At 42.0% G+C, this 22,847-nt stretch overlaps 2 protein-coding genes across 2 annotated transcripts in view; both read left to right on the top strand.

Moving 5' to 3' along the window:
* LOC117667875 (complement C4-like) overlaps window positions 1-619 on the top strand; it is a 104,193-nt gene extending 103,574 nt beyond the window's left edge. Inside the window, exon 41 of the mRNA XM_060693346.2 lies at window positions 1-619. This exon is cut by the window's left edge and continues 1,019 nt beyond it. The gene's annotated coding sequence lies outside the window, so the exon portion shown is untranslated.
* LOC132712326 (uncharacterized) overlaps window positions 1-22,847 on the top strand; it is a 200,735-nt gene that overhangs the window by 41,431 nt on the left and 136,457 nt on the right. The gene's annotated exons all lie outside the window — the stretch shown is intronic.

Below are 22,847 nucleotides of genomic sequence, written 5' to 3'. Positions count from 1 at the left end.
TTCCTAGCCAAAGCCCTTTTTCACACCATCCACTGCATTGATTATTTATAATCAGAAGTGCTTTCTATCTGAGAATGTATTCTTTTCTGAACTCAACGCCACTTTTTCTTGGGGGGAAAAAAAATTAACCAACGCAAATGAGGGTGTGTCATTGCTAAAAAGGAGGAAACACCCCCCATCTTTTCCACTCTCCTAATTTTGGGTTTCCCAGGGATTTATCACTATGCGTTCAACTTTCTATTTGACTGGACAGACCTCTGGATTCCACATTCTCTCACGTTCAAATGTTTATAATCCAACAGTCTTTTTGTCTGTTTCTGGAGAGCCTGAAGTTTGATAAGTCCTAATTTTAAACAGTGTACAAAAATTCTCAGGGTTTGCAATTTCACCAACCAAAATTTTCAGTCATCTTCCTGGGCAGCACCTGTCTCAGAATAGTGTAACACCACCAACCACCACCCAAAACTGAGCTACCCTTTCAGTAACCCGCTTAGCTGGCTAGGATTTAGGAATTCATAATCCAATGTATCTAGACTACGTTTGACCAAATAGGTGAGTCTTACAATGAGTTGGCACTGTTTTGCACTACTTTTTCATGCAATAAAATCGTTTACTTTCATTTTGTTTCCTCTTGCCGTTTGTTAATTCTTGATTCTGCTGAGGATTCTGCCACTCCGTTCTGATACTCCTGTAATGGCAACTTTCTTCTATACAGTGGTGAAATGTAAAATTTGTTACTACCGGTTCTGTAGGCGTGGCTTGGTGGTGGGGGTAATATGACTGGGTAGGCATGGCCAACTTTAAAAAAAAAAAACTTTTAAAATCATGTTTTCTACAACCTCTTCAGCCAAAGAGGTTGTAGAAAAAATGCTTTTAAAAGCCTCTGACGATCCCAGCTGAGCCACACGATCATCAGAGGCTTTTTTTTTTACTTTTAAAAGCATTTTTTCGGCCGAAGAGGTTGTAGAAAAAATGCTTTTAAAAATAATTTTAAAAAGCCTCTGATGATCATGCGGCTCAGCTGGGCATGAGGGGGGGGCAGGGATTTTGGCTACCAGTTCTCTGAACCACCCACCTCCATCGCTACCGGATCGGGCGATCCAGTCCGAACCGGGAGCATTTCACACCTGCTTCTATCCCAAGGCTGAAAAGGTAGAAATAAATGGAAGGGAAATTTTATCCACGATTGACTCCAGATTTGTATTTCCTGAATCTATAGGCTAACCCTACAAACTTCCTAGTGAAGAAATGGCCAGATGAATACCTTAAAAAAAAACAGGTTGCAAAGCTATACAGGGAATCCTCGACTTATGACCATAGTTGAACCAAAATTTTCTGTTGATAACATAGAATAACAGAGTTGCAAGGGACTTTGCAGGTCATTTAGTCCAACCCCTTGCTCAAGCAAGATAAGATTAAGCAAGATTAATGTTAATGAGTTCTTCCCTGTTTTACCACCTTTCTTGCCGCCGTTGCTAAGTGAATCATTGCTGTTGTTCAGTTAGTAACCTGGCTGTTAAGTGAATCTGCCTTCCCCATTGACTTTGCTTGTAAGAAGGTCGTAAAACGAGAATCACGTGACCCGAGGGCACTGCAGCGGTCATAAATACGAGCCAGTTGCCAAACGTCTGAATTTTGATCACATGACCATGGGGATGCTGCAATCGTCATAAGTGTGAAAAATGGTCATAATTCCCTTTTTTCAGTGCCGTTGTAACTTTGAATGGTCACTAAGCAAACTGTTGTAAATCGAGGACTACCTATACTACTATCACAATTCCTATTGTGGTCTATCTATCCCACCTAGAAGCCACCATTGCGAGAAGCTAGTCTGCAAGTCAGCTAGAACGGGGCCTCCAACCTTGGTAACTTTACGACTTGTGGACTTCAACTCCCAGAATTCCTCAGCCAGCATACTTGTGGACTTCAACTCCCAGAATTCCTCAGCCAGCATACTTGTGGACTTCAACTCCCAGAATTCCTCAGCCAGCATATGCTGGTTGAGGAATTCTGGGAGTTGAAGTCCACAAGTCGTAAAGTTGCCAAGGTTGGAGATCCCTGAGCTAGAGTGTCCCTTTGAGCTAAAAGCAACATTTCCACTTGGATGGCGGTGATGTTCACAACAGGCCAACTCCACTTGGAAATATCTTCTGCCACCAATTCCAAAGTTGTGGGACGAACCATTTTGATGTTCCAACCCGGGAGGGTGGGTTTGGGGAATGGGAGAGGGTCTCAGGCAAGAGAAAAGAGCTTTACTAAACCACATTAGTCCCACAAACCAGAATCTGTCCGACTCTGCCCTAGAACGTTGCTTGCCAAGAAAAACAACTTCATATTTGGGGAGGGAAAAAAAACACAGGTCTGGAAAGATATGATCCTTCATGGTTCATATAGGAGTTGTTGTGTGTTTTTTTTTTACACAGTTTAACATTCCTGCAAAAAGAAACGAAACTGAGGCATAAAACTCGCTGTGGTTGGGACAGCGTCCTCTGTGCTCTTTGCGGCTGGCAAAATAAACATGAAGTACAGCTATACCGTAAACGCTATTGCAATAAACATGCTGCAAAATATTACTTTAAAAAATACAAATGAGGAAAAAAAATGTGTGTCTGAGCATGTACCTGTGCTGCAGTGGTGGGTTGTTCCTAGTTCTGTCCGGTTTTATAGCACCGATAGTAAAACCGTCAGGAGGCTCCACCCACCCGGCACGATGTCATCATTGGTAATCTGTGCATGCGCAGAAGAGCGTGCGTGCCTGTGAATCGAATGCGCACACACGATCCCGCTGCGAACCAATAGTAAAGGTAAGTGAAACCCACCCCTGCTGTGTTGAGCTACAACTTGGTGGCGGCTATCCGAGCCAGAATGTGGTCGGCCTTAGATCTGCGGGGCCGCCCTGGAGCCAGCGAGGTGCTACATCCACCCCGCCCCCTGGGCACATGCGCAGGAGGCAGTGCACACTCAGGGCCTGGCATCCCTGGGGACCGTTTTATTTATTTATTTATTTATTTATTAAGCTTATATGCCACCCTCTCTCCGAAAAGGACTCAGGGCGGCTCACAGCAATAAAATAGACAAATCAACATTAAATGTTAAAAACCATTAAAACTCCCCTTAAAAACCCCTTCAGTCCAAACCGGCCTGGTGAAATAACCATGTCTTAAGGTCACGGCGGAAAGAGCGCAGGTCAGGGGCCACCCGGAGCTCCAGTGGGAGTTGATTCCATAAGATAGGTGCGCCCACAGAGAAGGCTCGTTCCCTAGGAGTCGCCAGACGACACTGCCTGGCCGATGGCACTCCAAGGAGGCCCTCTCTGTGGGAACGCACCGGGTGATGGGGAGCTGTTCCTGGCCACAGATGGTCCGTCAGGTACCCTGGGCCTAAGCCATGTAGGGCTTTATAGGTGATAACCAGCACCTTGAATCTCACCCGGAGGGCAACCAGTAGCCAATGCAGGTCGCGCAGGAGGGGTGTAACATGAGAGTATCGGGACACTCCCATCACTACCCGCATGGTTTTGCCCCACAGGCTGAGTGCTTCCCTTTCACCCAGGATGCAAGCACTTGCCGCCTCCTGTGCGCACACCCAGAATACTGCCCTGCGGCCTAGTCTCCGAAGGGAGGGGATCATGCTCTGCTTCAGTATATCACAGTACATGTTGGCATTCATGGTTCCCTCAATGAATTGTAACTCCCAAGTGCCAGCAGCCCTCATGCAACCCCAGACCATGACATTCCCACCACCATGCTTGGCTGTAGGCAAGACACACTTGTCTTTGTACTCCTCACCTGTTCTGCTTGTCTGCAGTAAACAGTTTGTGGGCTTTTTCGTGCATCATCTTTAGGAGAGACTTCCTTCTGGGACAACAGCTCTGCAGACCAATTTGATGTAGCGTGCGACGTATGGTCTGAGCACTAACAGGCTGACTTTCCACCCCACCCCTTCAACCTCTGCAGAAATGCTGGCAGCACTCATACATCTATTTCCCAAAGCTAACCTGTGGACATGACGCTGAGCACGGGCACTCAACAACCAAGCTAGAGAGCACCCAGGAACCTTCATTGAGAAGAGAATTGGCGCCCCAACTTCTCCAACAGTGCCCATTCAATTTTAAGCTATTTTTGTATCCATATTTTTTTTTAAAAAAACCAACAGATTGCTTTAAACTATAAAAAGAGCTTGCATTTATCCGGATCTTTATTCTGCAATTATTTTCATTCCTTCTTTAAACCTTCTGCCCCTGTTACAGAGCACTTGCATGTAAACAGCAGGTTTAATAACAATGCCACATTGGCAGCCTAGAAGAAACAGGGCTGGTTGGGTTAAGGGGTTTCAAAATGATCATTATTTATCATGCTTTATCAATCACTCGGTTGAGTGCCGCAGCAAAAAACATTTTCCAGTATTTTCAGAATGCAGCCAAATACAAATTTTGGAACTAATTAAAAGATGTTGGCTTAGGAACACGGAGTAAACAGTCCTGAAACCTACAGAAAGATAATAATCTGATGATAGGGTTGCTTGCCAATGTTGCTGCAGACATGTCAAAACCACGTCTCTAGTAAAACGACAGAGGCGTCTTCCTAAAGTAATTGCGCTAATCTATTGTGCGTTTTTTTTTAATATGGATTTTTTTTTTACACAAAACAAGATTTATTTGATTTGATTTCTATACCGCCCTACTCCCGAAGGACTCAGGGCGGTGAACAGCCAACAATAAAATCCATACATACAAAATTTAAAAGCAGAATTAAAATCAAATTAAATAGTTTTGGCCCAGACAAATTAAAAACCCAATCAATTTAAAACCAATTTTAAAATTTGAATATATAAAATACTAAAAAATATTAAAAATTAAAAAATTCTTTTATAAAAGAATGCCTTTTATAAAAGTCATAAGAGAACAACCATTGCAGATATCTAAAAGGTTAACTTATGGCAACTGGACCAAATTTGGTTAAGCTGAGGCGTTTCGTTGCTCATCCAAGCAACCTCATCAGTCAAACTTAAAAAAAAATAGATGGGCAGAGAATGTACCAATTCTTGCTATACCAACTGCAGCGGTTTTTCCTCAAAATGTATTGCAATATATCAGTGATGGCTAACCTTTTTGGTGCCAAGTGCCCAAAGTGTGCGCATGCACCCCCAAAATGCAATGCGAGCGTTCCCCGTGAATGCGGCCTGCCCCTCCCCCGCACATGCGCACACATCCCCCATCACCCATTTTTTGGCTTCCAGGTTGGTTGCAGGAGGCCTTCCGGGCCCAAAACAGGTTGCAGGGAGTGCCTGCACGAACCCCCAAAATGCAATGCGAGTGCCCTCTGTGCATGCGCTCCCCTGTGCATGCACACATGCATCCCCTGCATGTGCCCCGCCCCCTGCACATGCGCACCAGAGAGCCAAAGGCCAGCTGGCCGGCAGAAGCTGCACATGGGTGTGCAGTGTAGCTGGGCTGGGGCGATGGCTGGCGTACCTGCAGAGAAGGCTCTGCGTGCCAGCTGTGGCACACGTGTTATAGGTTTGCCATCATGGCAATATATCAATGAAGACTCAATCATCCAGGCCAAAAGTATCTAAAAAGGTTAAGTCATGGCAACTGGACCAAAATTTGTTAATCTGAGACGTTTCATTGCTTATCTAAGCAACTTCATCTGTCAATGAATGAATGAATGAATGAATGAATGAATGATGATAGATAGATAGATAGATGATAGATAGATAGATAGATAGATAGATAGATAGATAGATAGATAGATGACTGACTGACTGACTGAATGAATGAATGACTAAACAAATGAATGAATGAATGACTAAATGAATGAATGAATGAATGAATGATAGATAGATAGATAGATAGATAGATAGATAGATAGATAGATAGATAGATGACTGACTGACTGACTGACTGACTGACTGACTGACTGACTGACTAACTGACTGAATGAATGAATGAATGACTAAACAAATGAATGAATGAATGACTAAATGAATGAATGAATGAATGAATGAATCATTACAGATCATCTCACTCTGGGTGATGGAAAGAATGTGTGGAGAGAAAAACACTTGTAAGAAAGTATTCTTGAGGCTGGTGCTGCTTGTAGAAAAAAATAAAGTACGTCTTAGTTAGGAAAAACCTTAACTCAAGTCTATTGACAGATATGATCTTGCACGAGCTCTCCATCAATCAGATAGGTAGCTTAGCTGAGCGGGTGAAAGTTAGCAGAGAAAGGGGATTGAATCAAAAGAGGAAGGAAGTACTGAACACCCAAGGTTTTCAATCGAACCAACACAACACCTACAAGCACGCCAAATCGGTCTTTGAGACAAAGAAGCTAAAAGCTCAGAATCCCTCCCTCTGCTGGATTTGCATCTGTTGCTTCTAGGGGTTTATTGTCACTCACGCCGATCCCTGCTAATCTTTTCTGCATCGTTCCAATTTTAATATGTGTGCTGATAAGCGAGCAGAGTCAATAGGCTTATAGGTACAGAAAGCTAGTGTGGGCAAAAGATGAAGGCTGACGGAGGAGGAGGAAGAGGAAGAAGAAGAAGAGGAAGAGGAGGAGGAGGAGGAAGGAAGGAAAGGGAAGGGGTAGGAAGGAGAAAGAAAGAAAGAAAGAAAGAAAGAGAGAGAGAGAGAAAGAAAGGAAGGAAGGAAGGAAGAAAGAAAGAAAGAAGAAAGAAAGGAAGGAAGGAAGGAAGGAAGGAAGGAAGAAAGAAAGAAAGAAAGAAAGAAAGAAAGAAGGAAGAAAGAAAGAAAGAAAGAAAGAAAGAAAGAAAGAAAGAAAGAAAGAAAGAAAGAAAGAAAGAAAGTTAAGGGTTGGGACCAGTGGTGGGATACAAGTAATTTAACAACCGGTTCTCTGCCCTAATGATTTCTTCCAACAACCAGTTTTCCAAACTGCTCAGAAAATTAACAACCCGTTCTCCCGAAGTGGTGCGAACTGACTGAATCCCACCACTGGTTGGGACCAAGAAGCACTCTGAAGGCCGCTATTGTAGGTTTCTCCCCAAATGGCTGCTATGTGCTATCTGAAAGCACTCTGGTGCCTTCCCGTGCTTCACAGCATTTCTTTAAGACCAGCGGAGTTCCTAATCTACCACAAGGAACCCATGATACAAGGTTGTGATATCTGGCTAGGAAACTTGTCTCTAAAGAAGAGTATTGAGGGATGGGGATCAGGGTTCATATCCCTTGAACATCTAAATGCTATTGTGCCTTCAAAGAATGGGTCCCATTTTGAAGAGCACAGAGTGAGAATCAAAAGGCCCAGAACCTGGGAAAAGAAGAACTCCTCTACCAAAGGGTTGGAGAAATGTTGTTTATATGAGCGAGACTGAGTTGTGAGACCTGATTTTAGTGGACGCTAAAGAGAAAAAACCCTTTTGTTGCAACGCAAATGTCCAACTTCCAATTTCACGTTGTTTCTTGCAAAGAAAAGCATTCACAGAAGAAACAGCCCAGCCCCCCCCCCAGCCTTGTCTTTTCCATTTTTTAATCTCTCGTTGCCTTCCCTCCCCCTTTTAGCCGAAACCCACTAAAAGCTGCTTTGTGCAATCTGGCTTTACCACAGTCATCTCTTGTGGGAAGAGAAATAGTTCCAAATAAGCTCTGGAAAATACAGCAATGAACAGAGAGACGCCATTGCCAGGCACAGAAAAGAGGATTCCTCGATTCGGGCTTCGATAAAAATAATTTTGCTTACTCTAAACCGCTTTTGCCTTTCACCCCCTTTTGTCTTTCTCCCCACAAATCCCCAGGCTCCCAGCTACATCACCACTTGTTTTCTTGGCTGTGATGTTCATAAGCTTGTTTTAAACCTAGTTTGGACCCCCAAACTCTCATTGCAGTCAGGTGAGACTTCCAAAAGGGGCCCAATCCTTTGATAGCTATGTAGAGCCTCTATCCACAAAGCAGGGTTGATATTCAGCAGGTTCTTGCAGGTTCTGGAGAACCGGTAGCAGAAATTTTGAGTAGTTCGGAGAACCAGCAAATGCCACCTCTGGCTGGCCCCAGAGTGGGGTGGGAATGGAGATTTTGCAGTATCCTTCCCCTGCCACACTCCACCAAGCCACACCAAGCCACACCACGCCCACCAAGCCACGCCCACAGAACCGGTAGTGAAAAAAATTAAATTCCACCACTGCCACAAAGTATACTTGATAGGTAGCTAGCTAGAAAGACAGAGAAAGAACATAATTCAAATCTGTTGTTCAAGAAGGTATCTCCTTCCCATGTTGTTGACTTGCTTTTCTTTGGTTTGTTCAGGTTCCCACTTGTTTGTGTCCTTCAGCACGGTGCAGTTTGGGTCTCACCGGCTCAAGGTTGACTCAGCCTTCCAACCTTTGCATTGTAGATTTTTAGTTTTACAGGATATTTTTAAAATCCTCGTGCAGTTTTCACTGTTAATAACATCACTTCCATACAAGAAGCAACAGGTTGAACATGGTTGCTTGTAGGAATGTTAGCTTTCAACATATTCACACCATCATCTGAGATACAAAACATTGCAGAAGTCTCCAAACAAGCTCTCCAGCTGTATTCAACTGATATACTTCTTATCCTAGCATTTTTTGTAGTAGGATTTTGTTTCAATCTTGAATATATTTCCTCTTTATTGCAATTTTCTAGATGGTTTAAAATCTTCTTGAAAATTAAAACTGCACAAGAATATTATACCCTATTTATTCTGTCCATTTTGAACCCAGGTGATGGATTTGGGAATTATATGCCAGAGTCAACTTGCTGGAGGAGCTCGTAAACTCTGCAACAATCTGGGTCCTCATTTTACTGACCTCGGAAGGATGGAAGGCTGAATCAATCTTGAGCCGGTAAGAATCGAACTGCTGGCAGTCAGCAGAATTAGCCTGCAATACTGCATTCTAACCACTGCGCCACCACGGTTCATAATTGACTTTGTATGGGCTTTGATTCCCAGAATTCCCCAGAAGGCAAACCATCATTAAAATGGATTTTGGGAGCTGAAGTTCATTGTACAAGAAGATCGTTTGGAGAAGGTTGCTGTATCACACCCACTTGTTTCCCTGCAGAGAAAAAAAATATTCCTTTTTCACATTAGCTGGCTGAGGACTTCTGGGAGTTGAAGTCCACACATCTTAAAGTTACTAGGTTTGAAAAACACTGGTGTACGGGATAAGAGATCCTAACAGATTTTTATGATCTGGAACAGTGTTTCTCAACCTTGGTAACATGTTGTGTGCACTTCAACTCCCAGAATTCCCCAGCCAGCATCCCAGTTAAAGAATTCTAGGAAGTGGAAGTCTACACAGTTGCTAAATTTGAAATGCACTGCACTGCACTAGAAGGATTTTCCTGGCTTGGGAACTCTGGGAGTTGAAGTCCACACGTCTTAAGGTTGCCAAAGTTAAGAAACATTATTCTAAAGCTACCTCTAGTCTTGTATGACCATTGACCATACTGGAAGGCCACCTCAAACTTCTCCCCTGTTCTTCACAGATCCGAGATGAGCAACCTTTTTTAAACTGGGATGCAGACGGAGTGGCTGAGTATCTATCATTCTGAGGACAACTCTCCAAAGTTATAGCTGGACCTACAACAGACACTCACAACTGACTTGTCCCAAGACCCTCCCTTGACACACCCACACCTGAAGCCCTTATAAACAGAACACTGACACTGACATTCCCTAAGTTCTGCTGCTGATGTTTCTGTAAGGTCCCAAAATATACTTGAGTCACCAGAATGCCAAAGAGAGAGACTCAAGACGAGGCTTGCAAAAAAGCAGATTTTATTTATGACCAAAAACAAAATACTGGGTGGAACTATATCCAGAACATACAGATACAATGCATGCGAGGAAATAGCCACACCTTGGGGAAGATATGGCGTCCTTTTATACCCTCAGAGACGTCAGGTAGTACCCAACTCTGGCCTCCCAATCCAGGCCCGTGCATTCCTTGTTGCCCTGCAAGGGGGAATAGAAACTTCCCAATTAGTCATCTTGAGCATTTCTTTGTTTACTCAATTGGCCATTTTGGCCCCCTGGCTTTGGAAAGTAGGAGTTTATCCAGATCAAACATAAATTAGGGCTGAGGTGTAAATTATGCCTTGGAGATACGTACCATGCTCTTAGATGGCACAAGAAAAAAAACAGGGAGAAGATTGATATGGGTTCAGGTCAAATGGCAGGGACATACGTTTGACAAATACCAGATACATTACAGAGGCCTAATAACAGAATATGTTTGTTACAGGAGATACAAATATACATAATATGTGTGATACAAATACAAAGGCATATATGTATTACAGGAACCTAAGGGTTACAGAATCTAGTATACCAGTATATCATATCCTAGTATTATTTATTATATCCTTATTATTGTTTCCCTTCATTTCCTAGCCTGGTAACGAAAGATTCGGAAACCAACCCACAAGCTCGAAGAACGGACCTTTACCCTCATACTACATGTCTTAATTTGTCTACATTTAAATGGACTTCAAACTAGATATTACTGGCAAAATTACACCTTATCATGCTACTAAGAAATATCCCCTTCTGGGAGTATCTGGGGCTTTCCAGAGCAACTGTTTTGCAACTTAATTTAGATCAGTGCTTTTCAAAGTTGGCGGGGGAATTGGATTTGAAAAACACTGATTTAACTGGTCTCCTTTGCTTCCTAAGAGCGTTCAACTTTTGATATTTCATATAATTTCAGACAAGGAGTTAGCTCTTTCTTCTGTCATCATCTCGTTGATAATGTCAAAACATTGCCTCAGCTGACTTCAGAAAACACATTAAACCTTAATGGGAATAATGTGGTTTTGCCTTCACACGTTGTTCGAACCCATACAAGTGCACTTTATTCAATAATCTGTGATTATGGAAACAAAGGCTTAGTTCAAAGCCCTGAATCAAATCACGTGGAATGTTTGTAAACATGCTGTGACCTCAAAGCAACTTTTTATACCTATGCTGGTCAGGTTCTCTCAATACATTGCATCAAAACATGATTTGTTTGTGTGTGACTTGTCCTGATGAGCTAAATCATTCGTCATGATTTCTAAAGTCTGGATTATATGTCTGTGGGTAAAAACAACACTTTTTATTTTGTTCCATAATCCACGGTCCAAGAAACAATGGCTTAAAACAATGCTTGAAAGCAGGCAGAATGTTTGTATTTCATTGTCTCAAAGCAGCCTTGTCTGCATTTATATTATAAAAACAGTTGTTAATTGTAGCTCCTAATAGCCAGGTGGTTTTCATCTTACTTTTCCTGCAAATAATTTGGCTTTTTCTTGCAAACTTATCAGATCAATGAAGCTGTCAGGAAAAAACTAGTAGCAGACAGCAGGCCTGTGTTCTTCCAGATTTTGGTAAAAAGCCATAAATTTCAAAAGGTGTCCTAATTCTCAGGAGACAGAACGGACCATTCCATTTTGGAAAGGAGGCAGGATATACCATCTTAAAGTTCCCTTAGGTAAAACATTCCTATCCTCAGCCGGTTTCATTTTTTTCTAACACTTTTTTTCCCCTTATTTCCTATAAACTGCCTTTCATAAATACAACACCTTCTCCATCCGTGCTCTGAAATATTCTACTCACTTCTGGATTTCCGTCACATAAATCCTTGCTGAATTTGTTTTCCAACCTGCAGGGGAAATGACTGCAGTATTTTACGAGACCTCTTAAAAAGATACGATCCCTGATTGCAATGACATTTGATCCTTTGTTTGCTCCCAATTTTGCTGCAGGAGAAAATATATATCTTACAGGAACTGAGAGGCTATATAGCCGTGATGGCGAACCTATGGCACGCATGCCACAGGTGGCGTGCAGAGCCCTCTCCGCAGGCACGCGAGCCATCACCCAGCTCAGCTCCACCACACTGGCCAGCTGATTTTCAGGTCTCAGAAGACACGCGTGCATGGGCGGGGTCTGCGCAGGGAGATGCATTGCATTATAACCCAGTGCAGGGAGGCCTACTAGGCCCAAAATGGGGCATAGGAGGGTGCGGCATGGCCCCCCGTGGCCTGTTTTTGCTCCCAGGAGGCTGCAGGGAGGCCTACTACTACTATGCACGGAGAGCATGGGGGGAGGGGGGAGGGTGTTGCATGCACAGGGCATGCGGGGGGGGGGTCTTGTGTACATTGCATTATGGGTGTGGACGCACTTTCGGCACGCAACAACAAAAAGGTTAGCCATCACTACTATATAGCATTCTGGAACAGCTTCTATTCCAGTGTTTCTCAACCTTGGCAACTTTAAGATAGATAGACTTCAACTCCCAGAATTCTTCTGCCAGCCATGCTAGCTGAAGATTTCTGGAAGTTTTAAGTCCACATATCTTAAGTTGGGAGGGGAGGAGAGGGGGAGGGGGGAGAGAGAGAGTCAGTCAGTCAGCTTGGATTTACAGGTAGTCCTCAACTTATGACAAAAATTGACCCCCAGATTTATGTTGCTAAGCGAGACATTTGTTAAATGACTTTGGCCCCATTTTACCTTTCTTGCCACAGTTGTTAAATTAGTAACATGTGTATTATGTGAATCTTGTTGACCCATTGACTTTACTTGTCAGAAGGTTGCAAAAGCTGATCACATGCTCCCAGGATACTGCAGCAGTGGTGGGTTCCTCCTGGTTCGGCCCGGTTCCGCCAAGCCGGTAGCGGTGACGATATGATGTCACTGAACCGGTTCTGCCCTCCCACCCCCCACCCCTCCCCACGTTATTCTTACCTTTTATTTGGCCCCACCCCCAATCTATTGCTGCCTCCTGAGTCCCAGCTGATGGCTAGAGGGAAAAAAAAGTGTTTAAACTCTTGCCACGGGGCTTCAAAGGGCCGCCCTACAGCTAATCAGTGTTAAAAGAAAACAAATGAGTAGACCGGTGCCTGCAAAAATACATGAGTAGATCAGTGCCTGCAAAAATACATGAGTAGATCAGTGCCTCCAAAAACAAATGGGTAGACTGGTACAGCTCTGCAAGCAGTTAAAAGCCCGGTAGACCAGTACCTCTGCTAAATCCTAAATAATTGTCACACGACCATCAAGCCACACCCATAAAATAAGCCACAACCACAGAACCGGTAGTAAAAAATTTTAGAACCCACCCCTGTACTGCAGTCATCATAAATATGAGAGTCAGTGGCCAACGGTCTGAATTTCGATCACGTGACATGACCATGGGGATGCTGCAACTGTTGTGTGAAAAATGGTCATAGGTCACTTCTTTCAGTGATGTTGTAACTTTGAACGGTCAGTAAATGAACTGTTGTTAGTCGAGGAGTACCTGTATTGGTTAAAGACGCCAGTGCCTTAGGCACAAAGACAGCCCCTCTCTCTCAGCCTAAGGAAAAAAACAGCAATGGCAAAGCATTTCTGAAAATCTTGCCAAGAAAATTGCAAGGAAGTCCAGGAGTCAAAAGAGGGAAACACACAACATACACACACACACACACACACATCTTTTTGGTATTTTCCTTAGGGATATTTTGGGACCAATTTTACGCTATAGGTTTGTGCATGTATGTTAGTGGTTCAGCAGTTTTAAGAAAAGACAAAAAGGCACACCTCCTGCAGCACCCTTTTGGAACTGAATCCAAAATGTATACAACCCACTCCACTGTAAAAATGCTAATTTAATAACAGAATAACATAGTTGGAAGGGACCTTGGAGGTCTTCTAGTCCAACCCCCTGCTCAGGCAGAAAGCCCTATACCCATGATGGCGAACCTATGGCATGCGTGCCAGAGGCGGCACGCAGAACCCTTTCTGTGGGCACGCATGCCAGCTGCTCTTCTGGTTTTCAACCAGCTGGTATTCCCAGATGCCTGAGTGCCAGAAAATGGCCTGAAAACACCCAAAAACCAGCCCATTTTTTGGGCATTTCCGGGCCGTTTTCAGGCCATTTTCCGAACCATTTTCAGGCTGTTTTTGGCCCGAAATAGCCAGAAAACAGCCTGAAAATGGCCTGGAAACAGCCTGAAAATGGCCAAAAAACAGGCATGCATGTGCCAGCCAGCTGGTCTTTCACCCCGCAGGGGTGAAATCCAGCAGGTTCTGACAGGTTCTGTAGAACTGGTAGCAGAAATTTTGAGTAGTTTGGAGAACCGGCAAATACCACCTCTAGCTGGCCCCAGAGTGGGGAGGGAATGGGGATTTTGCAGTATCCTTCCCCTGGAGTGAGTGGGAATGGAGATTTTGCTGTATCCTTCCCCTGCCACACCCACCAAGCCACGCCCACAGAACCGGTAGTAAAAAAAAATGGATTTCACCACTGGTTTCCGGTGCTCCAGCACGTGCATATGCACGCACATGGATGCGCATTCCGGTATGGGCACTCGGTCCCAAAAAGGTTTGCCGTCACTGCCCTATACCGTTTTAAATGTTAAAATCCTGCTCACCACACTTTAGGTGTGAGAACTTATTTTTAGAGTGCAATACATAATTAGAAAGTGACAGTGCCACACCCCTCTATTTTTGGAGGAAATGGGTTATGTGATTTAAAAACAAAACAGGAAGTAAGAAAAGGGAGTAAGTTGCAATTTTGTTAACGCCTCTTAGTATCAGCACAGAGTGTTTGGTGCTCAGTTTAAGCTAATGTGAACAATTATAAATACAATTCTAAAATCTTTATTGTATTCTATTTTTAAAAGCATTTAAAGAGTTATATAAACCTGTCTTTTTTCTCCAAAAGCATGAGAATTGGAAACATCTTTTGATTCTTGATTATTTTTTGTAAAAAAAAAAAGGGACAATAAAAACAATTACAGGTAGTCCTCAATTTACAACATTTCATTTTTTAAATTTTTTTTTAAATTTTTGATTTATATGCCGCCCTTCTCCGGAGACTCAGGGCGGTTTACAATGCATTAAGCAATAGCCTTCATACTTTTGTATATTTATACAAAGTCAGCTTATTGCCCCCACAAACTGGGTCCTCAATTTACCTACCTTAGAAAGGATGGAAGGCTGAGTCAACCTTGAGCCTGGCGGGATTCGATCTTACTTTAATTGCAGACAGCTGGTCTTAAATTACAGAGCTCTGTCTGTTGAGCTATCCAGGCTCTCATTCTTGTGAGATTCGGCCATGAATGGTATGAATGGGTTTTAATGTTTTAATTTTAAAATGTTTTTATAATGGTTTTTTCTAAATGCATTTTTTTTTTTTTAATTTGATTTATATGCCGCCCTTCTCCGGAGACTCAGGGCGGCTTACAGTGCGTTAAGCAATAGCCTTCATTCTTTTGTATGTTTTATACAAAGTCAGCTTATTGCCCCCACAAACTGGGTCCTCATTTCACCTACCTTAGAAAGGATGGAAGGCTGAGTCAACCTTGAGCCTTGGAGAGATTCGAACCAGCAGAAATTGCAGGCAGCTGTGTTAATTACAGGGTGCACTAAACCCCTGTACTATCAAGGCATTGTAAGCCGCCCTGAGTCTCCAGAGAAAGGCGGCATATAAATTGAACTAATAATAATAATAATAATTTAGTGACCGTTCAAAGTTACGACAGCACTGAAAAAAGTGACTTATGACCTTTTTTCACTCTTACGACCATTGCAGCATCCCCATGGTCACACGATCCAAATTCAGATGCTTTCAAACTGATTCATATTTATGACAGTTGCAGTATTCTGAGGTCAAGTGATCCATTTTTGTGACCTTCTGACAAGCAAAGTCAATGGGGAAGCCCGATTCATTTAACAACTGGGTGACTAACTTAACAACTGCAATGATTCACTTTAAAAAATTGTTGCAAGAAAAGTCATAAAATAGGGCAAAACGCATTTTACCAATGTCTCACTTAGCAACATAAATTTTGGGCTCAGTTGTGGTTGTAAACTCAAGGACTACTTATCTTTATGTTCTAGGCTCCTGAACTGTTTGATATCAAATACTATACAAACAGGAGTCTGTAGAGATTCTCAGTCATCCAGGTCATGGTTGTCCCAAAGGTGCTTTTTCAGGAGGCAATTGGACTTTCTTGTTTTTTCTTTTGAAGATGTTTCACAATCCTTCATATAAGTATTCCCAGACTTGTATATTTTCCTTTCGTCAGCAGGTGCCGCTCTCAACTTAAACTTGCCACTGATCAATCTAATTTTAGTCTTTCAATTGTGAATTTTAATTGTAGTTCAATTATAGAAGCCGAATAAGTTTTTAAATAGATAATTCCAGCATTTTAAAATGCCTTTCCATTACCACATCTTCCCAGTTTAAGAGTCCAATTTTCTGTATTTTTTAAAGATTTATTGTTTTTCTCTCTTTGCATATTTTTCTTCCAGTTTGGTATTTTTCTCAGAATGCTTGATCGCTGCTTTAACAAATAATTCTGAGCAAATAGTTCTAAATTATTCCTTGGGGTTAGGTTTTAAGCAAAAAGGAATCCTCTCCCCCAGTTCCAGTCACTCTTCACCTACTTTGCTCCAGCACCAATCTTAGTTGTTTCTTGGTTGTCCCAGCTTCATAGCAGCCATCTTTAGGCTGCCTCTTCTCGCCGTGGCTGAGAGGGAAAAATCTCTCTCAGAGATTCATCTAAGAAGCTTCCTCAGCTCTGACTGGATGTGGGGAATGGAAGGATTTACTGTATATTCCTTGCAGGCAACTGGTCATTTCCATCCTTTTTGAGGGTCATTGAAGCACTTGGATGTTTATCTGTGTTTATCTGGAGCTGAAGAAGCTTCTTGGATGAGAAGCGAAAGGTCTTCAAAGAAAAAACAAGAAAGTCCAGCTGCCTCCTGAAAAAGCACCTTTGGAAGATACAAATAGGACTCTGATTGTTAACTAACTTCTTTGCTCCTGCCAGGATCCTAATGGAAATCTGGTGCTTTCTTTCATATTTTCAGGAGCATCTTCTCACATCTGGATTACGTTTTTTTCAAACCATGTCCATAATTTGGACCCAGATCAATCATCAAGGGGAAGGCTTTGGGGTGGAAGTAGGTGGGAGGTCAAAATAATCAAGACAGTCACTGGCATTTTTGACTTTGGGCAGAAAACAAGGCAAGCATCAGCAACAACTGTGGGTCTATCACTCACCAGATTTTGAAGTAATTATGTTACTGCCAAAAAATTGGTTCATTATTGCTACAAAGAAACAGCTTTCAGATCTGAATTGCAGGCTTCAATTTAAACTCCAATGCTGAAATAGTAACATTTTCTCCATCTTGGCCCTCAACTTGTCACTTTTGCAATAAGTAGAGATAGACACAGTGGCTATGGACATTATCCATGGCTAAAAAATGTGTGTTAATTTATGCTAAATAATATGGAAGGGCAGCTATTGTCCTGTCTCAGATCTGCTTTTCTGAAGAAGAATGAAGAATATAGAATTTACACAGGGCTTTGGTTAATACTAGGCCTTAACTAAACAAATCTACCATTTTTCTATGGTAGAAAAATACTCTTCCAGGTTATCATCCACCCATTTTAAAAAATAATAATAATTTTTTTATAAAGTAAAAATAATATAAATTTTAAAACGAATGTAGAAGTAGAAGTGATGCAGTAATAGAAAAGAAATAAAAAAAGAGAAAAGGGGGGAAAAGATATAAAGGAACAGCTTCCAATCTTCTGTATAGCAGTTACAAATGCATTACTGTATATTTCATGGAATGGAATGGAATAGAATTAGAATCAAAGTGGAATGGAACTGGAATAGGAATGGAATGGAATAGAATAGGAATGAAACTGGAATGGAACAGGAATAGGAATAGGAACAGGAATAGAGTAGAGTAGAGTAGAGTAGAGTAGAATCAGAGGTGGTATTCAGCAGGTTCTAACCAGTTCTGAAGAACCGGTAGCGGAAATTTTGAGTAGTTCAGAGAACTGGTAAATACCACCTCTGACTGGCCCAGCCCCTATCTATTCTCTGCCTCCTAAATCCCAGCTGATCAGGAGGAAATGGGGATTTTGCAGCAACCTTCCCCTGGAGTGGGGAGGAAATGGAGATTTTACAGTATCCTTCCCCTGCTATGCCCACCAAGCCACGCCCACCAAGCCACACCACGCCACGCCCACCAAGCCATGCCCACAGAACCAGTAGTAAAAATTTTTGAATCCCACCATTTAGTAGAATGGAATGGAATGGAATGGAATGGAATGGAATAGAATAGAATAGAATAGAATAGAATAGAATAGAATAGAATAGAATAGAATAGAATAGAATAACAGTAGTTTGTTTAGTGATCATTTGAAGTTAGAACGGCACTAAAAAAGTGACTTATGACCATTTTTCGCACTTATGACTGTTGCAACATTCCCATGGTCATGTGATCAAAATTCAGATGCTTGGCAACTGACTCATATTTGTGATATTTGCAGTGTCCTGGGGGTGGGGTGGGGGGTACGTGATCACCTTTTATAAACTTCTGACAAAGTCAGTGGGGAAGCCCAATTCACTTAATAATCATGTTACTAACTTAACCACTGCAGCTATTCACATACGTAACTGTGGCAAGAAAGTCATACAATGTGGGCAAAACACACTTAACAAATGTCTCACTTAGCAACAGAAAATTTGTGCATAGTTGTGGTCGTAAATTGAGGACTACCTGTATACCTTCCCTGGTTTGTCGATGGGTAAATGTGCATAACACCATGGCATTATTTTTTAGGGATGGACATATTCCAACAATTTTGTGAGGTGGCGTATAACAGTGGTCCCCAACCTTTCTGGCTGTGTGGACCAGCAGCCGTGGCAGTGGGGAGGGGGGGGAAGAGGGGATGGTTTCATGCGTGCACCCGCTTGTGCAAATGAAGCTTGATCCTCTCGCCCACCACTTGTTGGGCCTGGGTCTCAACGGGCCACAGTCTGGTGGTACCGGGTGACAGAACGGGGGTTGGGAATCTCTGGCATACTGTATAGCACATTCTTAAAGTTTACCATGTTCCTATGAGCTTATCCACAACGGAATCATGATTTATTTCATTGTTCTGAGTTTAGACTTGAATAGTGACCTAAACTAACACACCCACTGGCTGGGTGTGACTAACTACAGTTTATTGCGTGAACTGAGTCACACAGGCTTTTGAAGACAATCAAGTAAGGCAGTCATTTTTAACCACTTCCTCCATCCAGGGCCTTGAACTATAACTCCCATCACCACAGGCCAGCATGGCAATTTTTTTTTATGGTCTTTCTTTCCCAAAAGAAGCAGGGTGAAGATTGGCAGGCAAAACAGTTTGGCCTGCAAGGCCTCGTCATGCCCAAATGGGACTGATTCCAGTCCACATAGAGGCTGGCCCACCCACAGAATAAGCTTACATTTCGAAAGGTTTTGGTGCTGCATAAATATGCAGCAACAGGAGGAGCAGCCACACAGTGGAACAAATAGAAAAGCCAATGTAAATAAGTATCTTAGGAAAGAGATTAAATGTCTGTAGTTTATGAAAGAAAGAAAGAAAGAAAGAAAGAAAGAAAGAGAGAGAGAGAGAGAGAGAGAGAGAGAAAGAAAGAAAGAAAAAGGAAAAGGAAAAGGAAAAGAAAAAGAAAGGAAAAAGGAAAGAGAATGAGACCGAAAGGAAAAGGGAAAGGGAAAAGTGAAAGACAGACAGACAGACAGACAGACAGACAGACAGACAGACAGACTGAATGAATGAATGAATGAATGAATGAATGAATGAATGAATTTTGGCAATAGTACTATATTCTGCTTTGCTTTTAATTCCAATTAAATTGCATGGGTGTCCGTCTGTACATGTGATTTTCTACCGAAAAGGCTGTAGGTCAGTGTTTCTCAAGCTTGGCAACTTTTAAGATGTGTGGACTTCAACTCCCAGAATTCCCCAGCCAGCATGTGGAGTTGAAGTCCACACATCTTAAAGGTATAAGTGTGAGAAACACTGCTCCAGGCAATACCAGCAAGTCTGCAGTCCTATCAGAAACACACAATGAAAGGAGTGGGTGGGTGGGAATATACAACTACATGCACGGAAAGAGAAACAGAGGGCGTGAATAAGCGCACCTGCATGCCTACCGTCCCCATTTATAGAATAGAATAGAATAGAATAGAATAGAATAGAATAGAATAGAATAGAATAGAATAGAATAGAATAGAATAGAATAGAATTTTTTTATTGGCCAAGCGTGATCGGACACACAAGGAATTTGTCTTGGTGTATATCAGTGGGTGTCAACCTTCCTAATGCCGCGACCCTTTAATACAGTTCCTCATGTTGTGGTGACCCCCAACCAAAATTATTCTTAAGACCACTGAAAATATGTGTTTTCCGATGGTCTTAGGCGACCCCTGTGAAAGGGTTGTTCGACCCCCAAAGGGGTCCCGACCCACAGGTTGAGAACCACTGGTGTATATGCTCTCTGTGTACATAAAAGAAAAGATACGTTCATGAAGAATCATAAAGTACAACACTTGATGATAGTCATAGCGAACAAATAAGCAATCAGGAAACAATATCAATATAAATCGTAAGGCTGCAAGCAACAAAGTGACAGTCGTACAGTCATAAGTGGAAGGAGATGGGAGGTGGGAATGATGAGAAGATTAACAGTAATGCAGACTTAGTAACTAGTAATTTATTTGTATTCATTTCCTTCGCTCATGTTCATATTTATACCTGCTATCTTGTACATGTTTGACAAACTAATATAAATAAATATAAATATAAATATAAATATAAATATAAATATAAATATAGGAGCCTGAGTGGCGTAGGAGGCTAATGCCTCCTAAGGCAGCATTTAACATCCAGCTGCCTGCAATTACTGCGAGTTCAATTCTCACCAGGCTCAAGGTTGACTCAGCCTTCCATCCTTTCTAAGGTGGGTAAATTGAGGACCCAGTTTGTGGGGGCAATAAGATGACTTTGTATAAATATACAAAAGTATGAAGGCTATTGCTTAACGCATTGTAAGCCGCCCCTGAGTCTCCGGAGAAGGACGGCATATAAATCAAATTAATTATATATATGTATATATCCATCCATATATATGTGTGTGTGTGTGTGTGTGTGTGTATGTATGTATATGTATATATATATATATACACACACATACATACATACATACATACATACACATATAGGAGCCCCCTGCCTACTCAGAAGTCTATCCTGCCCCTGCTTTGGTGTTCCCTTCCCTGCCTCAGAGCTCGCTGGGTTGCCTTGCGAACCGCAGGTGTCACTAGCGCTCCTCCTCGGAGTTTTTCCGCTCCTCTTGGAGGCACCTGCGAGCATAGAGTTAGGAAAACTCAAGAGGGGTGGTGTGGCTTTCGCATCACGTTAAGGCCCGTTACGTTGGGTAAAAGGGGGAGGAAATAGGAAAAGGCAGCGCGTTTGCAAGCCTTGGAGGGTGGATGCCGGCTACGTTTTTTTCCACCGTTTCCCGGAATGCTCCAGTAAATTCGACGATTCCCACGCGCAAAGCGATCCCACGCACCTTTAACAACTTCGACTGAAATATTAAAGGGGGAGCAGCAGCAGCCCCCATAAATGCCCAGCCAAGCGGGCCTGGAGGATATGCATTATCTTAAGGTCAAAAGTACAAGTCTTTGATGGATACTGAAGTTACACCGAAAGTAAAGTTCAGATTTGATCACCGCGAGGGAAAAGGCGCATCTTCCTCGGGCATTTTTGATTTTGGAAGGAAAATAAGCGCTTTTGGCCATTTGAACAGGATGAAACCGGCTGGAGAAGAGAATTTAACTTAAAACGCGAAGTTTCACACACACACACCCGCCCCCAGTTAAAGAGCCAACGTCCACATTTGCGATCTATCCCTGCAGCCGGTCTTAAAATCCACAGGCCAGAGTGTTTTTTTTTAACCCATTGTTTCCCCACCCCCTAATTTGGACTTAGGGGGAGGGAAAAAAACTTTATTGAACAATTCTTGAGACTCCAAAACGTTGCAATCAAGGACAGGGCTCCCGAGACTCCTTAAAAGTTAAAAGTCCCAAACTTTTCCTCCTTTCCCGCCCCGCCAATGCCTACCGTCCTTGTCCTAATGTCCCTTTTTATTCGTATCTATTTTTTTTTTAAGGGGCGTGCATAAGAGCAGCAGCGTGCCTACCGTCTCTGTCCTAATGTTCCCTTTAATTGTATTCATTTTATGTATTCAATTCATGCTTATGCTTATATATATATTTATTTTGTCGAGTACATATTAGATAATATATATATATATACATATATACATACATACATACATACATTCATATCTCGGATGTCTTCCTTTATTTTTTTGAGCAGTGTGTGTGTGCATGTATCTATATCTATCTATCTATCTATCAGAATATATATATATATATGTGTGTGTGTGTGGTTAATATTTCGGGTTTCTTCACAGGAAGAAACCCGAAATATTAACTATACACACATATATACCCGTGAAAACTTACCTAGACATACATACATACATACATACATACATACATACATACATACATATATACATACATATATTTATATATATAAAATCTAATATGTACTCGACAAAATAAATAAGCAAAATAAAATCTATTTAATGTATTCATAATCACGTTTATACTTTTATAAACATATGTTATAAGCATATGTTATCTTTACATATGCTTGAAAAATAAATAAAAATAAATTCCACCAATCTCGGAATTTCCCCGCCCGGTTGGAACTTTTCCCCCAAGCGGGCGCCCTCCAGATGTATACGGGCAGTGCAAATTTCCCCAGCCCAGGGGCAGAGTCAGATTGATGGGAATTGGTTGGAATCGCAACCGATCGGGAGGACCAATCGCTTCGTAGGCAGAGAAAAATCCAATTCTTTTTTTTTTTTTTTAGGAAAAAAAAAAAGATCCCCCATCATAGAAAAAAAATAAAATTAAAAAAAAAAAGATCCCCCATCATAGAAAAAAAATAAAATAAAATAA

This window comes from Pantherophis guttatus, chromosome 2 (assembly GCF_059756535.1).
Source record: "Pantherophis guttatus breed Tessera chromosome 2, ASM5975653v1, whole genome shotgun sequence".
NCBI classification, from domain to species: domain Eukaryota; kingdom Metazoa; phylum Chordata; class Lepidosauria; order Squamata; family Colubridae; genus Pantherophis; species Pantherophis guttatus.
The sequence above is the reverse complement of the archived record's forward strand: the minus strand, read 5'-3'. Positions and strand labels throughout refer to the sequence as shown.